At 37.3% G+C, this 24,213-nt stretch overlaps 1 long non-coding RNA gene across 1 annotated transcript in view; it reads right to left on the bottom strand.

The window, feature by feature from the left end:
* Window positions 1-19,677, bottom strand: part of LOC150093713 (uncharacterized) — a 36,950-nt gene extending 17,273 nt beyond the window's left edge. The window contains exons 1-2 of the long non-coding RNA XR_016550315.1: window positions 19,574-19,677; window positions 2,582-2,699 (exon numbers count right to left, since the gene is read on the bottom strand). This is a non-coding gene — a long non-coding RNA (uncharacterized LOC150093713). The remainder of the gene's footprint in view (window positions 1-2,581; window positions 2,700-19,573) is intronic.
* Between the last annotated feature and the right edge of the window lie 4,536 nt (window positions 19,678-24,213).

A 24,213-nucleotide genomic window follows, 5' to 3' on the forward strand; every position in this document is an offset into this window, starting at 1 on the left:
ATATAGTTTCTACTATATTCAGCATGAAACTCTTTGAGTTTCTTATTCGGCTAAGAAACTATATGGGATGTAATATCCCTTAACTTAAACAAGTTATATGTCGCCGAATTGAAGCCTTTGGCTCTTCACATATCTAATAATTTATTAGAGCACCTCACGGCAATACTCGTAGAAGGGGTACAAGTTCTGTTCGCTACAAACTTGATATTAACTAGGTCTGGCTACTCACTGATGAGACCTCAATAAAGGTCGAAACCGGTCTGGGTAGTGACCTTCTCTCATAATGTGAACAAAAATACAGTTCCTAGGAGCTAAGTTCACATTATGGGCAAATATCAAGAACAGTGATCGGAACTAGCTCCACTTCTACCACGAGTTGCCCCAGCTTGCACTACCCTTTGGGATCAGTGCTGCAGTATCCAGGTATTTGCTTACGCTTGGAATCGCCGAACTTTATATAGTTTCTACTATATTCGGCATGAAACTCTTTGAGTTTCTTATTCGGCTAAGAAACTATATGGGATGTAATATCCTTTAACTTAAACAAGTTATATGTCGCCGAATTGAAGCCTTTGGCTCTTCACATATCTAATAATTTATTAGATCACCTCACGGCAATACTCGTAGAAGGGGTACAAGTTCTGTTCGCTACAAACTTGATATTAACTAGGTCTGGCTACTCACTGATGAGACCTCAATAAAGGTCGAAACCGGTCTGGGTAGTGACCTTCTCTCATAATGTGAACAAAAATACAGTTCCTAGGAGCTAAGTTCACATTATGGGCAAATATCAAGAATAGTGATCGGAGCTTGCTCCACTTCTACCATGAGTTGCCCCAGCTTGCACTACCCTTTGGGATCAGTGCTGCAGTATCCAGGTATTTGCTTACGCTTGGAATCGCCGAACTTTATATAGTTTCTACTATATTCGGCATGAAACTCTTTGAGTTTCTTATTCGGCTAAGAAACTATATGGGATGTAATATCCCTTAACTTAAACTTTGTTTTATAAATATTTTGATCCAACACTAACAGATCTTCTTCAGTGTAAGTTTCAGTTGGAAATATTTGTTAATAAAGTTTTATTAATTTTATACTTATGCTTGTGTCTACATGTTTAATAACAACTTTCACTATGCCCATAAGTGCCGGTGAAAATATGGCGACCTTTGATGGTTTCCTTACACATTAAGATATAATAAATACTGTGTGCTATGATAATATCAGGTCATGGCAACAAAGAGTGATAATAACTACCAAACATGCTTAGAAATTTTATGGACTGAAACAACCCTCATTTTCTTTTCAGTGTACATATGTTTATATTGCATTTTGGATAATTTATAACTGCAAAAAATATTTTTATTAAATCTTTACATGGTAAAATGTGAAAAGAGTTAAACAGTCTTAATGATTTTGTGGCAAAGTTGGTTATTTTTCTTCTTCTTCTTCACCAGCCATTTTTTGTCCACTGCTGGTTGAAGGCCTTCCCCAAAGTCCTTCATTCAGTTCTATCTTAGGTGGAAGATGAATTTCATTGCTGGTATAGACCACTGCCCCACTTATTAGAGGCCTGAAGTGCCTTAAAAAAGTTCCATGTATGATCTCTAGAGCAGGGTTTCTAAATTATGCAAATATAAATTTAAAAAATACAAAATATATATAAAGCTGATGAAAAAAATATTCTTAGCCCATGCACTTTGCAAATAACCTTTCATGAGTGAGAGCAACATAAAAAATCTTGAGCTTTTCTATGCCACTGAGTTCCAACCATCTCTTTGGCCTTCCTTGGGGGAGGGCTCATTTCTAGTGAGCACAGGAGTGATGAACCCAGTGTATCTGATGCTGGACTAAACCTTACTTTACATAATATAGATGTACATCTGTTATATTATTTGTATACTGGTCCCTCCTCTTTTTCTTTTCTTCTTGCTCCTTCCCCCCAAATGCTATTAGAGTATTCAAGGGGTAGGTGTATCCTATCTTACTGATCTTCTGCACAGCAGTGGGAGTCTGCTTTCTCTTCCAGGTATTTGCTTTACTAAACAAGGGCAGCCTACTTGGGTAAAGCAAATACCCAAGTAGGCTGTCCTTCAACGAAGCCTGGTCAGCAAGGAAGGATTAGACAAAACCGCACAAATGGTGGAAATAAGTCAGTTATTCTGTCCTCAAAATTTAAATTATTAGCTATTTCATTTTCAGTCAATATAACTGTGAGTGACAACAAACATTCTTGAAAACAAATGCAAGATCATAAATAATTTTTCATAAGAATATCTGCAAATAAAGCAAAGGCTGTCTAGACAAATACCTGATGATGCCAGTCCAAGAGCTAATTTAATATGCAGAATTCATACATTTTTCATACTGATGTTCTGTGCCATGCACAGGGCACTTCCTGTAAAACTGTACGTGATTTTATAACTTTGTTAACAAAATTACAAATCTCTGTTTGTAATTACAAACAAAACTGAATCCTGTTCAAAATCTCTGAAAATATTTTAAAATATATGCATGATTACATTAATTAATCTAGTGGCATAAAAAATATTTGTTTAGTTTAAATTTTTTTTTTATCTACCTGAAGCATCTGATCATACAATTCATCAGCCATATCATCATTAAGATCATCAAGGGGTAGATTCATCACTACATCCCAATTTAATGGTGGCATTGTGATTAATGAATTCCTGGTAGTGCTACAATCAAAATAAATAAATTAATTAAAACGAAATTATATATATATATATATATATATATATATGCATATACCATCCCTCCAGGGAGTTTTTTCTCAAATGAAATCTGAATTTTATATTTAAAAAACAAAATGAAAACTGCTTTAGTCTAAAAGCACCATATATCTGTGATTTTTAATTTAATAACATAAAAAAGAATATATCATGCCAGTGAAGCATTACCCAGTAAGATCTTATCAAATTCCCTAAACCAACTTATATGAAATATCAAATCCCCTAAACCAACTTACATGTACAATCTATTTTTCAAACTTTGAAGACTACATTTCTTCAATCTGTTTCTTCTGCTGAAACTGTGACTGTCTTTCTGTCTTCACAGAAATCAAATGACCATATGTGAGCACTACAATTAATCTGCAGCCTCATCAAAGCTTTGTTACGACTGTGATAAGGCAGTTGACTTGTGGGAATAACTTCCTTATTCCAACAATCAATGTTCCTTTCAACATTTTAGTTATATAATGTGATGACCTAGCAATATGGCCCTTAAAATGCAACTCTTGTCTACCACCAACACAACCACCACCCTACATCTCTGTCTTCAATGTCCAATTGCAGCAAATTCCCATTAATACAATACTTTGCTTGCAATGTCTTCCATTTAAAATGCACAAGCTTACATTTGGTATAACTGATATTCATTATCATTTGCCATCTATTCAATTAACATACAGAGATTCTGTTGCAGCTATCTCCCTTATTACTCTCCTCAATAGTGTATCTTCCAAATATTGTTAACACACAAGTTAAAGAACAACAGCTGACCTTGTGGTATCCCACTGGTTGCCTTTTTTTCTTTTCCTACAGATTCAGCATTGTCATGCATTACTTTCTCATTCAGTCACTCTCCTCTCCTGTTACAAGTCTAATTTGTATGCCCATTCTGCTGCATTTATATAACAATCTCCAGTGTAGAATGCTCTGAAATGTTTAAGTAATCCAAAAGTATGGTATCCTTATTCAACTCTTATAAAATGTGAGCAAGCTGCTAAAGCAAGAAATACATTTAACACGGTCATGCCGTCAACTCTAGAGGATCAAAATGCTATCTACCCACCTCTCAATGCAGATCCTGATAAACACCTTCAATATCTTAATTATCACTGCAGAGATAATGGTTGGTCTGAAGGTGGTTGCATCAGTCCTAGTTCCATCCTTATATCATCCAATTATTAAGAATCATTAGAAGAATTTAAAAATTTATAAATAGGGAAACAAAACTAACTTTGTAAACTATAGTGAAATTTCCTACTAAGTGTTCCAGGAAAGATTATTATCCATGGAGTCAGAGCGTCATCATGGGAGATACACACCATCACACACAAAGCTCGTCCAAATGTGCCTTAAACTAATTCAATGCGTCTACATTCACAACACACTCAAGCAATGCATTCCACTCACCAACCATTCTCCTCACTCCTCTGCTCCCACCCTCTTCATATAGTTTCCAAGGATGGCCTCATGTTCTACCCCCTTATTACATTTATGAAGAATCTCTTTCATGTCAACCTGATAACAACCCTTGACTAACTTATATGTCTCAATCATATCCCCCCCCCCCTCCTCTCTTATTCACAAGGATTTGAAATTTACATTCTATCAATCTATCCTCATACTCCACATTCCAAAGACCACTGACCACCTTGGTGAACCTTCTCTGGATCCTTTCCTAACATACCATGAAAACCAAGTGACCAAATCCGTGCACAATAATCCATATGAGGCCTGTTCCAGGCCTTATACAATAGCATCATAACCTCTTTATTTCTGCACAGTAGGGTCCTCCACATCATTGCCATGTGACGTCTTCACAATTTGTGTATGTGGTCCCTGAATTTCAGGTCCTTGTCCACCATCACTCCCAGATCTCTCATCTCTCTATTTCCTTTAACGATTCCCCACCAAGTGAATACTTTGCATCCCATCATTGCTCACCAAATTTCAAAACCTTACATTTTGCAACATTGAACTGACAGTTCCACTCACCTGCCCACTCATGCAATCTATTCAAATACTCCTGTAAGGCCATAACATCTGCTTGACTCTGCATTGCTCTCCCCAATTTTCCATCATCTGCATATCCCCAGTTAAAACCATTCCAATATTTTTATCCAATCATCCAATATTTAGCTAAGCATTCTTGAGAAAAGATGCGAAAAATTGTTGGAGGGAAAACTAGTGGAACAAACCAAGTGTTACCAAAATGTGATTGTTCATAACAAAAAGTGGAGAAACCATGAGAATATTATTATTATGTGACAACTCCAAGGAGTCAGAGAACTCATCACAGCAGAGCATTCCACTCTCCTGTGTATTCTACACTACCTAATCCTACATCTATACACAATGATGCCTACTGCCTGCTAAGTATTTTTTTGTCAGTATATTGCATGTGTTCTCTAGTTACATTGAAGGAAACAAAATCCTGTTCTTCCAACTGTGCTACAGGTGCTTGAAATATTAAAACGTAAGCTTTATTGCTCTCAAAAGAAAAAAAAAAAAAGATTCCAATAAAAAAAAAAAAAAAGAATTCAAAATACTATACCTGGGTAGTATAAATAGAATCCTTCCAGAAGTGATACTTACACAAATGCACAGCTAGAATTAAAGGATGTACAGCAAGAAAACCATCTCCATGAAAACCACACTATTAAATCAGATGTACGACATGATATACATTATCACCAACATTATTTATAATTACACTGATAGCATTAAGAAAGGTGATTATCTCATGGAATACTTATTAGGAATAAGTTTTCACTTGGTTAGACTATAATAAATTTAATTTAATCCTTTATCCAAGTGTGAGCAAACAAAGTCTGCACCTGAAAGTATCTTCAGGACTGGGGTAAGGTGGTACAACACCGGGCAACTCGTTGCAAAGGTGGAGCAAGCTAAAATCACTCCTATCTCAGTATCTCCTATAATGCAAAACACATCTCCTTGCGGATATGTATAATGTTATGCATTAAAGGAAGGGCCACTACCCAGACTAGTTTTGACCTTTATTGAGGTCTGTTCAGTGGGAGCCAGGCCAAGTGGAGATACCAGGCAGAAGCATTAGCAAGGTCAACTCTACCTATAGGAGTTGCCAAACAGTGTGCCACCTTTTTATTAAATCACTCAGGATTTAGAGAAAGATGTTGAAAGTTTATTTTTCACTTGGTTAGACTATAATAAATTTAGTTTAATCCTTTATCCAAGTGTGAGCAAACAAAGTTTGCGCCTGAAAGTATCTTCAGGACTGGGGTAAGGGCAACTCCTATAGGTAGAGTTGACCTTGCTAATGCTTCTGCCTGGTATCTCCACTTGGGCCTGGCTCCCACTGAAGAGACCTCAATAAAGGTCGAAACTAGTCTGGGTAGTGGCCCTTCCCTTAATGCATAACATTACACATATCCGCAAGGAGATGTGTTTTGCATTATGGGAGATACTGAGATAGGAGTGATGTTAGCTTGCTCCACCTTTGCAACGAGTTTCCCGGTGTTGTACCACCTTACCCCAGTCCTGAAGATACTTTCAGGCGCAAACTTTGTTTGCTCACACTTGGATAAAGGATTAAACTAAATTTATTATGATGAATGATGCGTTTGCTATTTGGCTATACAAAAATGGAGAATTGCTCATTTAATTTAATTTCTATTAAAAATAGAAAGGAGATCGGTGATCAACACACTAAAATATCTCGAAGCTTGGAGTATTTCAAAACAGTAAGGTTCATCAAATCAAGAAGAGGAGAAGGAACTGAATGTATTGTCCTCAGCAAAATTATTGAAAGAAGTTCAGGTATATTAGAGAATGTCATTTATGATACTTTGGTAAAATCAGAAAAAGCTAAAAGATATCTAAATGATACTAGACCATCCAATTCAACAGGTAGAAGAACCATAAGTAGTTTAGCTAAACAGGACTCTCCAAAGTGAAAGCTGAAGTGAACTACTGTAAAAATTTGTACATTATATCTAGTTAAGTTTGCACAGTTCACTTTTTCTACACAGATTTCTCTATAGCTACCAACCACAGCTTGCATTAGTCTATCTACTTTGCTAAATCACTCCATATTAGGATTCATTCCCTCAAAGAGTCAAATTTTATCAACAGAAGCAAATGTCTCTGTCAATTTTTTTACTATAATATTTTTGAGAGCTCAGCTTCTTGTTCTGCTTTTTCACTCTTTCTGTTTCTGCTTTTCTCTCTTTTTCTTCTCCTTCTTCTGCAACTGTCTGTGCTCCTAGCACTATAAGGTCTTCATTTGAGAGCTCTTCTTCCTCCACTTCCAATGACTGCTCTATATCTTTATTTTCAACTTCCAACTCTTTAGCTAACAGCACTATCTTGTCACAAATCTCTTGTAAGGATTTGCCTTTGTTGAATCTTGTGAACATATAACCATGTATTTTCAACAGGCTTCTACCAAATACCATTCATACATTCTGCTGTAACCTCACTCCATGCCACATCTATGTTATTTGTACAATGCAAGATATTGTACTTCTAAAAGTATTTTAAGATTTTCTTACTCTAACCAGCAATAACCTTAGCAAAACTATTTTTTAAATACCATGCCTTGACTGCAGCAATAAACCATGGTCAGTTAGATGAGGGAGTGAAGTGGTATTCAGTGAACGTGTTAACAGGATGACTGTTGTAAGTAAAAGTGGTCATACACATATGCTAAGTGAGGGACTGATGTCATTTAAGGAACATACCACTTAGGATGAATATCAATTTAACTTTACTCAACCAAAAAACATATCATTCCACAACCATCTCAAATCGAGAGCTGAGTTAACAGGTGATTATATGCATTCTTTTATGTATGTAAAATCAAACAGTTAATTTTTTTTTATTATTTTTGTCAACAAAAAGCAAAATGATGCATCGAACCCAAATTAAGTAGGTATTTTTGCAGAGAAGGCACAGAAAAAACACTGATTATGCCTTCATATAACTGATGATGACTATTGGTTTTAATTTTTATTTCAAAATTTTTTGTCAAAAATAATATATTAACAAATACTAATACGGGATTTTTTTTTTGTTTTTTAATGTAGCTTGTTATGCTCCAGATAAGTGACCTGTTCGGTCAACTGCATTCTAAATTCTGAATTAGAAATGACTGCAGAAAGAATTTTTGCTTCACTGAATACCACTATATACTCAATGGACAAAACATTATAAATGGGAGTAATGGGAAGTTAACACTGACATCCCCCACACAGAGTGATATGTACCCAAACCAAATGCAGATAGTAAATACACAGACATCAGGACTTCCCAACAGCATATCGCAAATCGACGAACATGAGTAAACGTGGCGATCTTAGCAACTTTGATCATGGATGTATTATCAGCACAAGACAGGTGGGTCATTCTATCGCCCAAGTGGTAAGAACCCTAGGGTTCTCGCAGGCAACCATATCAAGGGTGTATTGCAAGTATACCACCAATGGATGTACCAGCACCAAGCAAACAAGCGGTCGCCGACCACACGCCATTGATGACCAAGATTAACATAGACTGTTCAGACATGCATAGATCAACTGCAAGGCAAGAGCAGCATAAATCACATCCAGTTTCAATGTTGGAGGTCAAAGCAGCATCAGTGAGCAAACGGTATGGCATACCCTGCATAACATGGGATACCAGAGTCAACACCCTAATCATGTACCACTGTTCACAGCTCATCATCAGGCATTGCCCGTGTGGTGTCGGAACCATCAAAACGTGACCTCTGCACAGCAGACCAGAGTTGAATGGTCAGATGAATCCTGTTATCAGTTGTACCGAGCTGACAAGAAGGTGTGGGTGTTGCATCGACAGTATGAGGCCATGGCCCCGTCATGTCAGGTCGATTCTGTTCAAGGAGGTGGTGGCTCTGTGATGGTTTGGGAAGCCATCTTATGTGACACATTAGGTTCCTAATGTGCTGGCTGATCACCTACACTTTCATGGCCTTTGTGCATCCTGCAGCCAATGGTCTGTTTTAGCAGGACAATGAGTTGCTCCACTGGGCTACAACCACCCAGGCATGGCTTGAGGAACACTCAACTGAGTTGGAATTACAAAGCAGGTGATTATGACAAGCTGAGGAGTCGACTTTCCGCAGAGCCATAGGATAAGAAATTGGAGGGAGAGATCTTGTTGATACATAGGAAGTGGTTAAGAAGTGTTTGAAGAACGCAGCATCTGAATGTATACCTAGAGATGAAGGATAAATCAGGTAGGAGTTAGATGGATGAATAGCTTCGTTAAGTAAGAGTAGCACACACAAAAAAAAAAGGTTGTGGAGAGATTATAAAGAAAATGGTGATCAGCATGCCCACAAGCAGCATTAGGTACAGGCAAGAAGAGTGACCAGTATGGTAAGGGAGGCTAAAGCTAATTATGAGAGAAAGCTAGTTGATGAAGCCAAAAGAAACCCTATGGAGTTATTTTGCTATGTGGTGTGGCAAGTAAAAGGAGGAATGACTATGGAAGAATGACTTTAAAAAGTACTGATGGTGGGAAGGTGACAGAACCAAACCAAATAGTTTAATTACTGAACGAGCATTTTGAGGGAGTGTACCATCAAGGTAGTGACATTGCAATGCCAGATGTGACACTGACTGATAGGAGAACAGAAATTGAAGAAATGGAGTTGCTTAAAATATTGCAGAACCTCAATATGAACACAGCCATAGGATTAGATGACATATTGGCCTGTGTATTATGAGAATGTGCAAAGGAATATTAGCTGCTCCTCTGACCATGCTGTTTAATTTAAACCTCAATACTGGTTCTGCAATATTTTAAGCACCTCCATTTCTTCAATTTCTGTTCTCCTATCAGTCAATATCACATCTGGCATTTAAATGTCACCACCTTGATGGTACACCCCTTCAAAATGCTCGCTCAGTAATTCAACTATTTAGCTTGGTTTGGTTCTGTCACCTCCCCACCATCAGTACTTTTTAAAGTCATCCTTCCATAGTCACTGGTAAGGTACCAAGAGTGGAAAGAGGGCAAAATAGTCCCTTTGCATAAAGGGAGGCTCCAAGACAGAAGTAACATATTACAGACCAACCAGCATCTCAGGAGTGGTGGAGGTGAAAGTATTGGAGAAATTGGTGAAAGACAGAATTCAGGACTGGGTGGATAGAAACATGATACTCTATAAGGGACAACAGGTTTTGTGAAGGGTAGATCTTGCCTGAGTAATTTGCTTCCTTTTTTTATAATCAAGTAACGGCAAAGGTGGATAAGGGAAATGGCTACTCAGTGATACTGCTAAACTTTGCAAAAGCATTTCACAAGATTCCACATAGAACACTACTGCATAAATTGAAGCAGGAAATGGATATAAATCTGGTGATCTGGATTAAAGAGTGGCTGATGGACAGATACCAAAGAGTGGTTTATGCCAGAATTGAGTCCAGAAAGAAAGTGGCTAGTGGTGTACCACAGGACTCAGTACTTGATCCTCTGTTATTTAATATGTATATCAATGATATAGGAAATGATCTGATAGGAAATATTCAGTTGTTTGCTGACAATGCTAAACGGTGATGGTAAGCATGGTAAATAAAGGTGGTGCAGAAATCCTGCAGGAAGACAACACTACTACAGTATGGGCAAGGTAAATAGCTGCTAGTTTAATGCCACCAAGTGTAAGGTGATGCACTTTGGGAAGAGATCAGAAGCTGTGTACAATATTGATGGAATTAAACTGCAGGAAACTGATGAGACCAGGGACTCAGGTGTGACTGTGGACTGGAAGTAGAAGTTTAGAAGGCATATTGCTAACCAAAGCAGCACATCAGATTACGTGGTTGTCGAAAAACACAGTTAACATGCAGAGATAGAGAGGTTATCGTTTCTCTTATTATTATTATTATTACTATTATTCAGGCCTCCATGGAGTCAAAAGATTCACTGTGGGAGGTCCTTCTTAGGAAACAGTCTATCATACCACTCCTTGAACTCATTGACTGTTTTTGCTCTCACCACTCTATCATGCAATGCATTCCACGGTTCAACCACCTTCCATGCAAAGAAACCACTCCTCACCCTTTTGCTCACAGCTTTCTTTCGTAACTTCCAGGGATGGCCCCCTTGTTATCACGCCTTCCTGTTGTTCCACCAAGCGAAAGAACTCCCAAGTGTCAATCCTGTAACTACCTCTCAACAGTTTAAAAGTCTTAATCACATCACCTCTCCTTTTTCTATCAAACTCTGCAGTCCACATTCCCTCAGCCATTCCTCATAACTAACATTGTACAGTCCTGAAACCATCTTTGTTATCTGCCTCTGTACCCTTTCCACAGTTGATAAATCAACTGTGGAAAGGGTACAGGGGACCAAATTTGAAAACAATAGTCTAAGTGTGGTCTGATCAGAGCTTTATACAATGGAATGATAACTCTTATTTCTGCAGGTCAGCATCCTTCTCAGTATTGTAGCAATCCTCTGGGTTACCTTCACCACCTTTGCAATATATTCCCTGACTTTCAGGTTTCTATCAATCATCACCCCCAGATCTCTTGTCCCTTACTTCTTCCAGTACAGCTCCTCCAATAGAGTATGCATCCTCCCATCGATGTATCCCAAACTTCAAGACTTTACATTTTGCTGCATTAAACCGATACTGCCATTCATTTGTCCATCTGTCTAGTTTATTCAAATCCACTTGCAGGGCTGCCACATCTGAACTATTACTAATAACCCTTCCCAGCTTCACGTCATCTACAAACAACTGAATCCCCCCCCCCCTAAAATCCACTGACAATGTCATTGATATAAAGGTTAAACAATACAGGTTCCAGTACAAGGTTACAAGTGGAGTCCCTTGGCCCACTTGTAACCTTCTGCCTCTTTGATATTGCCCCACCATACACAACTCTCTGATACCTATCAGACAGCCAATCCTGAATCCAGTTAACTAACCCGACATCTTAATCCACATGCTGCAACTTAAATATCAGCTTATCATGTAGCACCCTGTCAAATGCCTTTGCAAAATCCAAAAAAAATGGCATTATATGCCTTTCCCTCATCAACCGCTCTTATCACTTTATTATAAAAAGCAATCATATTACAAAAACAAGAGCGTCCCTTAACAAATCTATGTTAACTCTCACAGATAACGTTGTATATGATCCCTCACTAATTTCTCCAAGATCTTAACAACTACTGATGAAACACAAACTGGTCTATAATTAGACACTTTCAGTCTGCTGCTGCTCTTATGCAATGGCACTATCTTGCTTTAATTCCATTCCTTGAGTACCTTTCCCACAGCCAAACTTTCACTGAAAAGCCAGGACAATGGAGCTGTAAGTTCTTTAGGACATTCTCTCAAAACCCATGGCAAAATACCATCCAGTCCCACAGCTTTACTGACATCCAGATTACTGAGTATTTGGAACACACTCTCCTCTAAACCTCAAATCTGTCCTATCCCTCTAGTATTAAAACCTACTTCTCCAGGATGAAATACTCCAATAAAAGTTCACTGAACAACTCCAATATGTCCTCTCCATCGGTCACTCTATCCAAGCTAAAAAATTCCCTAAGATTTTCTTTGGATCTTAGGGCAATCTCTTCTCATATTCCAGTTTTGCCTTCCTTACCATTCTAGTCACAATCTCCTGGCTTGAGTCTTATCTTCTTCATGCATCTCATATTCTCCAACCCCTCTCCTTATGTCTCTTCCATCGATATTGTTTGTCATCCACTTTACACCAAATTGTGTCCTCTTCATCACTCATGGAATACGGCTTACTATTGCTGCTAACAAATATTCCTTCACAATTTCCCAAGTACTAATGATATCTCGGCCTTTCCAATTCTGCCCAATTCCAATTATATAAGGCTTTAATAAGGTCACATCTGGACTATTGTGCATGATCTGGATGCCAGGATTCCAACCAGATGAAGAGGTTATAATAAATTAAGTTTAATCCTTTATCCAAGTGTAAGCAAACAACATTTGCGCCTGAAAATATCTTCAGGACTGAGGTAAGGTAGTGCAACACCAGGCAACTCCGAGCAAAGGTGGACCAAACTCTCATCACTCCTTGTCTCAGTATCTCCCATAATGCAAAGTGCATCTCCTTGCAGACATGTATACTGCTATGCATTAAGGAAAGGGCCATTATCCACACCGGTTTCGACCTTTATTGAGGTCTCGTCAGTGGGAGGCAGACCCAAACATGGAGATACTAAGACAGAAGCAATAGGAAAGGTCATATTTACCTATAGGAGTTGCCAACAGGTGTACCACCTTACTATTGAATTACTCTGGATTTAGAGAAAGATGTTGGAAGTTTATTTTGCACTTGGTTAGACTATAATTAAGTTTAATTGAACTTAATTTATTATAGTCTAACCAAGTGCAAAATAAGCTTCCAACATCTTTCTCTAAATCCAGAGTAATTCAATAATAAGGTGGTACACCTGTTGGCAACTCCTATAGATAAATATGACCTCTCCTATTGCTTCTGCCGTAGTATCTCCACATTTAGGTCTGCCTCCCACTGACAAGACCTCAATAAAGGTCGAAAAAACCAGTCTGGGTAGTGGCCCTTCCCTTAATGCATAGCAGTATACATGTCTGCAAGATGTGCTTTGCATTATGGGAGATACTGAGACAAGGAGTGATGAGAGCTTGGTCCACCTTTGCTCGGAGTTGCCTGGTGTTGCACTACCTTACCTCAGTCCTGAAGATATTTTCAGGCGCAAACTTTGTTTGCTTACACTTGGATAAAGGATTAAACTTAATTATTATAGTCTAACCAAGTGCAAAATAAACTTCCAACAGATGAAGAGGTTGTGGAGAGGATCCAGAGACAAGTTACAAAAATTGTGGGCTATGTGGAATGCTACCTAAGAGAATAGATTGATGGTCTGTGCTTCAAAAATTAGCTGACTGGCCAAAATGAGGAAACATGATAGTAGCATTTATGTTACTATCATGTATATCTTTATTGAGGTATACATGATACTAACATAACTACTAGAATTGACAATGAAGACTTTTTTTTTTCACTACATGGCAAGAAGGGAGTAAACAAGGGTTGGGTCACCAGTAGAAGCTGTCTAGGAGTGTGGTTAGCAGGGATGTTAGGATTAGATTTTTAGCTTGGAGAGTGGTGGTAAATAAGTGGAACGGATATTATTTATTATTATATTAGTATTATTATACAAGTATCTCCATGGAATCAGAACACTCATCATGGGAGATCTATTATTCACACACTAGTCATCATTCACACAATGCATATCATACCTCTCCTTAAACTCATTCACTGACGAAGCCCTCACAATCACCTCAGGCACCTTTATGCAATTTATGGAGATGGCATTCTCTTATTCTTTTCCTCTCACCTTCAAATCTTATGTATAATCCCTTTTGTATTACTCCAGTAAAATCTGCTAACTAAAATGTCTATCATATTACCTCTATTCTTACTATCCACATTATCTCCATATACTGCCAACTTACATCCTCTCACCTACTCTCCATAACCAACATTCCAAAGTATCCCAGTACTGCCTTAATTACTTGTCTCTGGACCCTCTAGAGAGTTTATGTCACAATGGAAACTAGGTGACCATATTTGAGCACAATAGTCCACACATGGCTTAACCAATGCTTTATACATCGCTCACCATCTCCTTATCTCTACTTGTCAGTATGCCCCTGATCATAATAGCAATACACCCTGAAATCTTTGCAGCACTTGAAATATCTCTGAACTCGAAACCACTGTCAGCCATCACTCCAAGATATAAAATCTAGTCCCCTCTCCTAAAGCACAGTTCCACCAATGCAGTATATAACCTTATATCCAGTGCCATAACTAGGCAGGTGCAACAGGCACAGGGCCCAGGACGAAGGGACCCGGAATGGAATATCAAAAAAAAAAAATCCGTATTATATTGTCATTTTCAAATTTTTAATTTTGCCACAGTGTGGGCCGATTCTGTAATGTTTTGTTAAGTTAAAAATTAACCAATCAATTTCTATCATATTTGTTTTTTTGTCCTCCCCTCTTTTTTTTATAAAAAAAAGGGGCAAAAAATAAAATCTTGCACAGGGCCCATGGAAAGCTAGTTACGGCACTGTTTATACCTCTGCACTCCAAAACATAAAAGCTCCATAGTACAATTGGAAAAATGACAGTACGTTGCATCCTCTGATTGGAAAAGGCCTAAGTTCGATTCTCGTCATGATGAGAGGAAACACCTGAGAGGTGTTTTTTCAATCGAAGATGAGTTAGCCGATCTCTTATGGGGGTATCAGGGTTTATATCTCCCGGAAATTCGGGTTCTCACCCCACATACAGACAAATTGGGAACACACACGCAATGTACAGACAAAAAATAGTGGTGGCCAGCAGACGGCATTGGTATAGATGATGATGGTAGTGGCAGTTCGCTGTAGTTGGATTAAGTGGTGGAGACAGTTGTAGAGTAGGTGCCCCCCCCCTCACTGAGTCTCTGAACTCTTTGGAGGTGTCACGTAATAATAATAACACCTTACACTTATTAAACTTCAACCCACTCATTTGTCCAAGCTAAAAAATCTTCCATCACTAAGGAGTCGCCATCACTCCTTATAACGCTTTCAAACTTCGCATCATTACGAAATAAATGAAAATCCCTTGTCATTCCACATGAAATACCATTAACAAATAAGTTAAATGGGAAGGATCCAAGGACAGAACCCTGCAAACACACCATTAGTTAACTTTCATTTTTGAGGGGACATAAGTTATTCTTCATCATTTGGTATTGTTTTGCATCAGTTTTGCCACTAAAAAATGGTCTGCTTTAAATTAAAATTCAGGTAGCTTAATGAGTGCCAGTACTCATGGAAATAAGTCTCATAGACCTGTCAATTTGGTAATGTCAAAATCGATTTAAAAAAAAAAAAAAAAAAGAAGTAAATGAATGGAAGTTTGATTATTGCTGGCTATATTTAGACAACATTTCTCGGCTATAAGACACTGTTTGTGTAAAAGACGTTTATTTTTCCTAAATTTGTAATAATTAGTTAAAAGTGGCATAAAATAATGCTACTTAGGCAAATTACCAAAAATTTATTCTACTTTCAATAGAAAATTAAAAACACCTCTTTTTTAAAAAAAAAATATATAAAAATCACAATTTACAATGAAATTTTTTTATTATCTGAGCTCCCTAAACAAACACCAAGTAAATAATAGAAAATTTTACTACATGGTTACAAAATAAATTATACAAGATAAGAAAATATATTCATATTTTTAATCCTTTACCAAGGTATAAATAAACCAAGTTTACAGATATGTTCCTGACACTTTTTGTATACTGATTCTAATATCAACTGATAAATTTAAAAGAGATGACCACTGTTATATGCTGGTCCATTAGAGCTGCTGCCAATTCCTTTTGTAATGTTGTCTGTTGTAATGTTTACAACAAAATAATTTGTCCATTTACTGCTGCTATATTCATAAGGACAAAACAGAGAATTATCAGCCAACTTCATTTCAATAGCTAGCAAAATGGGATCAGATATGAAACTGCAGAATATCCCCCTCCTTTATTACCTTTTCCCCTCCACTCACAAAAATGCAGGTCCAAATGGCAGAAAGTTCATAATCTCAGATAATGAGAATTTATGTGGCATACATTGTGATTTAGAAATAAAAACTGCAAAGTAATACCTAATATCACTGGACTAGTGAAATGCACTGTTGTGACAAACCTTATATCACGTTACTACAGAACAAAGCAAACTATTATATTATGAAAAATATTACTAGAGATGAAGGTGCAAATGGCAGAAAATTCATAATCTCAGATAATGAGAATTTAATACACATTTGAAATACATTAAAAAATATATATAAATTTTGTCTCTAAAATTTAGACTTTAAAACTCAGGTCCCCCCCCACTGACCTGGCTTTATCAACAATGCACAAAGCACAGGTCAAAAGACAAAATCAATGGCATACTCTGTACAAAAACAACTGAAAGTTTGTGACTCGCAGTTTAGCTGACAGGTCGAAAGAAGGAAATATAAAGTTACTAAAGGAATTTTATAGGTATAATAGGAGTTAAGTAAGCCAGAAGTCAATAAAGCAATAGGACTTGATGCCATATCTTGTATTATAAGTGAATGTTCCAAGGAGTTAGCATCAACCTTGGCCTATCTGTTGAACAAGTCTTGTAACAACATAAGTCCCAAAGGAGAGGAAGGTCAAATTATTCCACTTCACAAAGGTGGCAATAAGGCTACAACTTATAAGCCAATCTGTGTATCTGAATCTGTGGTTAAGGCACTAGAGAGGTTAGTAAGAACTAGGATACTAAAGTGGTATTTTCTGTGCTTGTCAGCATGGATTTGATAAAGGGAAGTCATGTTTTACCAATCTGTTTATGTACTATAAAAAGATTATGAGTATATCAGAGGTAATGTATACAGTGACATACTCAGACTTTTGTGAAGGCTTTTAGATTTCCACACCATAAGTTGGTACCTAAACTGGAGCAGATGGCAGCAAGTTGTGTATGGGGAAGTAGTATCCCAAAACAGGAAAGACAATAGTGGCATGGCCCAGGGGTCTCTTTTGGGATCATTGTTATTTAATCATGTATTGATGATAGTGGGATGGGTTTAATTGGTGATATACAACTTTTTTTCTTTTTTTTTTTATTGTTCTTGCCCATGAAAGATTATATGCAAACCTATAGTCATTTTGTACTGTGGATAGAATAAGGATTATTTTTCTATTGTTATCAATGTATTATATTTTTTGTAGTATTTATTTATTTTTTTTACATAGTCCAGAAACCTTGCTCTAGAGATCAAACATGCAACTTTTTCAAGCAACTTCAAATCCAATAAGCAGGACATTGGTCTCATACTGGTCAATGAAATTCATCTTCCACCTGAACGGCTTGCAAATGATGCAAAAGTGAGGGAAGAGTGACAAGGAATCAAGAAGAAGTTATGGCTTATAAGAGGACTTGAATAGATTGTATGAGTCGGCAACCGTATGTCAGCCCAATATTACAAAGTGTCAAGTTCTGAAATTTGGCAAGCAACAATGGGATGAAAAGTATAAACTTGGTGGGAAAATTAAATTTTGGAGAAAGCTGAGAAAACAAGAGAACTTGGGGCGGTAGTAGAGAAGGATCTGAAGTTCAGAGCTGACACTGCACACCTTGTGCAATGTCGATTCTGAACATAAGTCCTCACATCAGATTATGTCAATGATGCAGAAAGAGGTCATGGTTCCATTGTATAATGCCTTGTTCAGCTCTAGATTTGGTCCCCTGGTTTTCATGGTGATGAAGATATATTAGAAAGGCTCTGAAAAAGACTGATTGAAGCAGTAACTGGTCTTTGGGATGCAAGAACAGATTGAGGAAATGCAATCTGCAACAGAAAAGACACTCAGAAAGAGGGGATGTGATTAAGACATTTAGGTTCATAAAGAGTTGTAAACAGGTTAATGTGGAAGATTTTTTTTTTTTAGAATGGGAGAAGTGGTAGAACAAGGGGACATTTCTGGAAACTGTCAGCAAGGACATAAGGAGCAGGTTCTTTGCATGGAGAGAGAGAGACAGGTTGGCAAGTAGAATATGCCTCCTGCAATGAATCTTTTGACTACGTGGAGGTCTTGTTAGTAATAACTAACTTTATTGCCAAAGCTTAATGCTATATCCACATTTCATTTTCCTATTCATACCTGTAAGCAATGAGTAAGCTATAATGATATTATTACATAAGTATCTCCCTGGAGTCCAAAGACTCATGAAAAGCAAGAGAGAGACTAACATTTCACCAAACACTATCATTCACATAATATCTGTCCTACTTCACTATGAACTTATTTGCAAAAAATGCACCCACAGACAATTAAAGCAGCCCATTCTACTCATTCACCACTCTCTCAGTTAATAATCTAATCATTGGCCTTGCTAACTATACTATTTCTTAATTTCTAGGGATGACCCCTAGTTATTCTTCCACTAATCATGAACAAAAAATGTTCCTCTGTATCAATAATATAACAACCCCATTTTTTTTTTATCATAAAAATTGCAAAGTGGCACACTACAAAACTCTGAACTGCAGGGCAAAGGAATTTTCAACAGCTCAGTAAGGCTAACTAAATAATTAAATGGACCAACAATAGTATCAAGAAATCAATTATAAGTATTTGGATGGAAGAGATAAACAGCGAATCATTACTATACCACTAAAACCATTCATCATACTCAAACAACCCACTTTAAAATTTCTGGCCTATCAATGGATAAGGAGGAAAAGAGAAAAATTGAATGAACATATCCATATATTTAGAGCATCTTTAAAATTAACAGGCCCCTGGAAAATATCATGTGGTCATGCATATACGTATAACATACAGTTACTAACAAACTAGAATGCAGCTTCTGTTTATTAAAAATCACCGACAATTCATCGCTTTGTTTCACCCAATCATTTTTGAAAGGCGGATTGTAGTTATATTACGTCTGATCTACTGGAGGAAAAATCGTTGTTGCAATTTTCTCTGAGGGGTAGTAAATATACCTGAACTGCACTTCAACATAATTCAAGACCGAGTAATGGTTAAAACAATGTTTTAACCATTTCAGAAAAACTTTTCTATTTAAATTCACTACACGCAACTAACCTAGAATGAAACACAGAAGTAAACTGAAAGTATTAATATAGCAACTGAATCATGTTCAAATTTTATGCATAAATGCCGCAATACAACGGAAAGAGCTTAATAGGAAAATAACAATCGGCCAACTTATTACTAACGCATATATTCATCAACAGCGAGGATGGAGGTAAACAGCCAAGTAAGTTTAAAATATTTCAAATAAAATCTCTCCATGACAGCGACCACAATAACAAATTTTTTTAAAAAAGTACACACAACCACCACAAGCCACTGAAAACACGTTCAGCACAACATACTATTTTTTTAGTACTCCGTGGTTTCAGCATTGGAAGACTAATTCTTATAACGATTGCCAAGTCAATGATTAACCTCTTTGCTTATAAGTAGCAGTAGCTGGTGGCAACTAAGTTGCTATTATTAGCATACAAGTATCTCAACTCAGGCATAAGACTCATCAAGGGAGATCCATTATTCACACAATGCCTATTACACCTACCACTCGCAACCACCTCTGTCAACTGATTACACCCGTTCACCACCCACAAAGCAAAAAAAAAAAAAAAACCTAATCCTAACACCGTTGCTCACCAAACTCATGTACAATTATTATTATGTGACACCTCCAGAGAGTCCAAAGACTCATCGAGGGAGAATGTGCCAACAGCATCGAACGACTAACCGCACTCAAACTTGCTTAACTTTCTGGTGAGCCATTAGAAGCAGAGGCTCTACCAATCAACCAACCTCTGCTGGTAATTTCCAAAAATTTCCATAGATGATTCCTTGTTCTCCTGCTTCCTGTCATGTACCGAAAAAAGTCTTCATTGTCAATCCTATAAAACCCTATTAATAATAATTTATTATTATTGTTGTTTGTTTGAGACTGCTAGTGAGGAGTTCGAGTGGCAAACGGATTCACTCTTCATGAAGGGATTCGAGTTCGAATCCCTACATGGGCGTAGATAGTTGTGATTCTGCTACTAACTCAGTATGGAAAGTAAATCAGCGACGCTACCTCTTCTTCTAGCAGAAGGCTTAGCTCTCCATAATCATATGAGGTATATGGGAGTCATCATACGGCGTCTATCACGCCACATATGAATAACTAACATAGTAAGGAAGTCAAGAACGAATCGAAAGACGGTATACTTCATCCAAAGTAGCTACAATACAGTCCGTTGTACTAATTGTCGCTAGATGCAGTCATTGCTTCAACAGGCAAACTATTCCACTCAGTCGCTGATTTTTGAGAGAAAACTCTATTCTTACCATTTTCTTAACAGCGAACAAACTTAACTTGCATGGATGCTCCTGTGTTCTTTCTTCTATCCAGATAAAAAAAAATTATCACACAATATCCTATAATATCCACTAAGAATTTTATCGACCTCTAGCACGTCACTCATCATTCTCCTGTTTACCCAGAGTCTGTTATCAACATACTGACAGCACTCGTCAGAATCCAATCAAATAAACCAATACAATCTTTGTAACATCCTTTCAGGACCGACACTACCGACGGTGAAAGACGTGCATTTGCACAGGGCAGCACGTTTTTTGGGGCGGCAAAGTTGACATAAACTATACGAAAAATACTGGAGGGGCGGCAAGATATGCTACTGCACGGGGCGACAAAATTCCTAGGGGCCACCTTGCACCCTTTCCACAGCTTTTTTTTATCTCCTTGGAACCCAGAAGACTAAATCTGCATAAAGTAGTCCAGATGTGGTCTTATCAAGTTTATTCCTCTTTACAGGCATTGTAAAGAAGATAAAACTACTTCCTTTTCCTTACATGTCAAAGTTTGTTTCAAAAGAGCGATTATCGTCTGAACTGTATTTGTAATTTTTGAAATGTGATGTTTGAACTTCAAATTCCTATCCACCATTATACCAAGATCACTAGCCTCGTCAATTTCTTCTATTATAACTAGGCTGTCCAAAACGGGACATTGGGATGGCAAAAATGGGAAGAGGGTTATGTTCCGGACTCTAAATTGTTTACAAGATTTATGTTCATGGCTACTTTTGTAGCTAAAATATTATATTTTTCAATTAAACTAATGTATGCTTGGAACGTAGACACTTGAATTCTTGCAAATGACAACCACAATTTTAAATAGGGATCTTCAAACAATTTTCGCGGCAAAGCATTTTTCTTGAGAAAGAAAATAAAAACGAAGCCCATCAAACGTGCTTAAAATTCTGTCAATTGATGGACCCAAGGACAAAAATCTTGTATTTACATGCTTTAACAATTTAACGTAATTGTTTCCTATTAAGTCATAAACGTTTTTCAGTTTTTCAACTCTGACTGTGTATATATTGGTAAACAGTCGGCAGCACACAGGAGACAATTTTGTATAATGTGTGCCTTACAACCAATACCAATAATCTGCCTCTTCAGTTCAGTTTCAAGTTTTTGTCACACATTATTTTTGTCATGTCTTTTGCAACCACCAAAATTGGAGTTCTTCTTATTTGCACACAAAGCAACAATTTTGTTTTGTAAGGCAAATTTGGCACTTACTTCCTTCAACACTGCAGGTTGAAGGTTTTACCAGATAAGAAAATAAAGTACAATTTTGTCTTGAACACCACAATTTGGCAAAAAGTACCGCACACTTGGAAAAAGTTTGATGTCTTTTTTGTTTGATGCATCTAAACTGACTAAAATGCTTTTTGTTTTATTCAAATCCTCTATTACTTCGCCTAATATGTATGGTGATAAAGTTTTTCTTAATTACTGCTTCTGATTTGGTACGCGGTGAAGAAAATTTTGGAACATAAATTTTATTTATCAATGTCGACAAGCAGTCATTTGCGCCAAAACTTTGGCCGTGACGCACAGTATGATAAGCAACAAGAGCTTCCCTTGCTGCAATTTTATCGCTTTCACTATCATGTCTCACCATAAATGAGCGATGTTTCTGAAGCCTGAGTCTTTTCAGCATCCTTAAGTTTCTGGCTACGTGGATGTTGTTTGATGCTGCTTCTGCCTCCATGAGCAACAGAAAAATAGTCATTACAATGTTGGCATACCGCTTTAGTTCCATCACTAAACAGCTTGTCCAGTTTAATAAATTTGAATTCTTTCTAGGGATCGTCTTTAAAACTGCAGTTTCGCCTCTTTGACAATGCAAGGAGAGACTTAAAGTTGTAAAAAAATAAGACTTAAAACTTTTTTTAAAAATAAGATTAAAACTTTAAAAAAAGGTGAAATTTAAACCACCAGCATTGAATAACAAAGCCAGTGGTTGGCATACACGCAATACAAAAACTACGCTACAGAGGAACAGACGCCGCGACTGAGATGTGCTGCGATTCCATGGTTATACAAATTACTGATATCCTTGATATTGATATACGATTATAGTTTATGAATAATAATTTATGTTGATCAATATTACTTTTATATTACTTCTATATTTATAGTTTTTATTAAAAACGGGACAACACTGACATTTTTGTTAAAACGACGGGACTGCCGGGAAATATGAAAAAACACGGTACTGTCCTTTTCAAAACGGTACGTATGGTCACCTAATTATAACTCCACTAATGCAATATACCATTGGAAATATCATCGCACGAAAGTGTATACTTTACGAATACTAACATTAAACAGATAACTGTTATTATTTGCCAAAATTCCAGTTTCTTCAAATCATTCTGTAAATTCTGGATTCCTGATTGCCCTGCCTATCTTGGTATCATCAACAAATAATTGAAGAGCTCCTCAGAGATCCTTCCCAATGTCAATAATTAATAGATCGAACAATGATCCAGGGAATGAGTTCTGGAATTTACCACTGGTCGACTAGTCTTTTCGATTTATGCAACAGTGTTTCATGTGGTATCCGTGTCGAATGCCTTAGCAGAATCCAACAGTATCATAATGTAAAAAAAAAAAAATACGCTAACGCATATTTATTCCTGTATAGGGAGTAGGCGAGGCGTTTAGCCCTATCGAACTTTTGGAGACTAAGCGGGCAGTTGAATCTCCACTGGTACCCAATCAGAGATAGCTGGACCAAGGCTATCACTAATTATACGGCACGCAGTGAAGAGAATGGCTCAACAAAAGCCACCATCTCGTGGTCCCTAACCCTAACACAATATCTTTTAATTTATGAAATAGTGTGGGTTCTACGGTCGATTTTCTTGACTTTACGCGACAAAAAACCCGTTTTTTCTCCTGGAAACTCGGCACGGGCAAGAGATCAACTAACTCGGGACCGTCGAAAAAAAGCTTAGAAAAATGTCCTCTAGTCGCCGACTAGATCCGAAATCAAGTCTTCTTTCGTGCGTCCAAACGCCGTGTTGTGCAAACACCACATCCACTGAGCTACATCCACAGTCTCTCTTATCATAATGGATCCATGCTTTATTCAACTCTGCCGTAACATTCTTATAAAATATGAGCAAATTACTAAACCATGGCCTCCAGTTAGTTAGCCCACGCTTTTCATTACAGAGTATAGCTTAACTGTGCATAAATTTCTGCATGGACAGTTAAGCTATACTGTCCATGCAGAAATTCATGGACAGTTTCTCCTTTTTTCATTCTTTTACTTTATTCCCCTCATATTTTCTCTTCCAATGGTTATGTGTGTATAACAGTTGAAAGAGAAAACATCAGGAGAAGAAAGAAAAATAAATTTCTGCATGCAAATTCTTACCACCTTCTGCGAAATCTACACGGCCACATCCCGGATAGTGAGAGCTCAATATTAAAGAAATCGGCTTTTGCACCACTCTTAAACAATGGAACTATT

Source organism: Typopeltis vanoorti, chromosome 23, assembly GCF_054136105.1.
Source record: "Typopeltis vanoorti isolate ZY-2024b chromosome 23, IOZ_Tvanoo_1.0, whole genome shotgun sequence".
NCBI lineage: Eukaryota > Metazoa > Arthropoda > Arachnida > Uropygi > Thelyphonidae > Typopeltis > Typopeltis vanoorti.